General features: G+C 39.3%; 1 protein-coding gene across 1 annotated transcript in view; it reads right to left on the reverse strand.

The window, feature by feature from the left end:
* Window positions 1-625: 625 nt before the first annotated feature.
* LOC119598349 (protein EFR3 homolog B-like) overlaps window positions 626-2,013 on the reverse strand; it is a 69,843-nt gene continuing 68,455 nt past the window's right edge. The window contains exon 20 of the mRNA XM_037948001.1: window positions 626-2,013. This exon is cut by the window's right edge and continues 464 nt beyond it. The gene's annotated coding sequence lies outside the window, so the exon portion shown is untranslated.

Here is a 2,013-nt window from a genome sequence, read left to right on the forward strand (position 1 = left end):
TTATAATAATACTTTCAGCAATAATCATAACTATGATAATAGTAAAAATAACACTAATTACAACAGTAACAGAAAATTATGGTAATAATCACACAAAAAATCCATATAATTAAAAACAATAACAGGAGAAAATATTAAAACATAAATAATAAAAGATCTTTCACGCAGGAGTTCATGACATGAAAGCAACGACCAGCCTCCGTCAGGGCAGAAGAAACTGGCAGAACAGATGACGTTCCACCACAAATACGATAATTACACTTGGAGAAAGAGGTTCTACATTTGCAAACATCTGCAGATCAAAGAAAAAAAAAAAAAAAAAAAAAGTAGTGTTCATATCAATAACCTTTTTTTAGTATATGTATAAAGATGATCATAGGCCGCGATGGCCGAGTGGTTAGAGCATCGGACTCAAGACTGTCACAACGGCAATCTGAGTTCAAGGGTTCGAGTCACCGGCCGGCGCGTTGTTCCCTTAGGCAAGGAACTTCACCTCGATTGCCTACCTAGCCACTGGGTGGCCAAGCCAGCCCAAGTCAGTGCTGGTCCCAAACCCGAATAAAATAGAGAGAATGATTACCTAAAAAGGTAACACCGGCACTCTCCGTGGAAAGGAACTGGGGACCCTACCACGTACTCACTCCAAGAGCATCACAACATGAAAAACTACAATTAAGTATCATGCTGTGACCACGGTGGCTCAGACATGAACCTACCGTTAAAAGAAGATAAAGATGATACCAGGAAAATAATACATGTGGTCATAAAGTTCTTGCCATTTTGTTTGATATGCTAAAATCAAGACAGATTATCACTGAGGAAAGTGATATGAGCATATCTTCAGTTCTTCACCATGTAATGTCTGCTTCAAAATATGTATATGTGTATATGTATTTATGTGTGTGTGTGTGTGTGTGTGTGTGTGTGTGTGTGTGTGTGTGTGTGTGTGTGTGTGTGTGTGTGTGTGTGTGTGTGTGTGTGTGTGTGTGTGTCTGTGTGTGTGTGTGTCTGTGTGTGTGTGTGTCTGTGTGTGTGTGTGTCTGTGTGTGTATCTGTATGTGTGTGTGCACACGCACGTGCCTACGTGCACATGTGCATAAATGCATTCCTATAATGAGCAAAAGCCCCCAAACCTCAAGGACAAAGCAGAGGCCCCAAAACAAAGCTGCAGGACAGATCCCAAGGAACAAAAAAGCACTGGAGAGAAAATCACACATAAATTATAACCGTAAACATATCTCATAAAGGCAGCAAACTTAATGGTAAAGAAAAGAAAACAAAAAAACTCCAGCATGAGCCAAACTCCTTTTTTGTCATTTTGGGAAATTGGCATACGATGCTTCCTTTTTCCCCTGTGCCTAAAAGGGGAAGGGGGATCAGCATACCAAGAAGCACTCTCTCTCTCTCTCTCTCTCTCTCACTCACTCACTCACTCACTCACTCACTCACTCACTCACTCACTCACTCACTCACTCACTCACTCACTCACTCACTCTCTCTCACATTTCTATAGCACCCGAGTGTCCTTTCTGAAGTCCCATCTGATGCAGGGAGACGCAGATCACTTCCTAGATGTCTATCTCGCTATGCTGGTCTTCCACAATGCCTCCCATTTTCTTGTTTTTCTCACTTTTTTAAAGTAACTGGGAAATCGTAGACTGACTAGCAGGCATAAAAGGCATTCTAAATGTTAAGAACAAAAAAAAAAAAAAAAATCACGTGTACAAAGAAATTTGGATGACATCCAACCCTTAAACAAATATACACAAACAGGGGAATAACAATACAAATAACAGTTACACTGAGCATTATACCTGTAGTAATTGATGTAGGAACTACAAAGTATCCCAAGACAAGAGAATACTTCAATACAGTAAAGTTGTGACAAAAAAATTTGCTCATTGTTAAAATAAAATCATGTAAAGTAACAAAAAAAAAAATAATAATAATGTTGGCAATAACAATTTTAAAAAGGATCAAAGGTCACTTCCCAAAGAGACGTTTTCCCCTGCG

The sequence above is a fragment of the Penaeus monodon genome, chromosome 41, assembly GCF_015228065.2.
Source record: "Penaeus monodon isolate SGIC_2016 chromosome 41, NSTDA_Pmon_1, whole genome shotgun sequence".
In the NCBI taxonomy this organism is placed as follows: Eukaryota; Metazoa; Arthropoda; class Malacostraca; order Decapoda; family Penaeidae; genus Penaeus; species Penaeus monodon.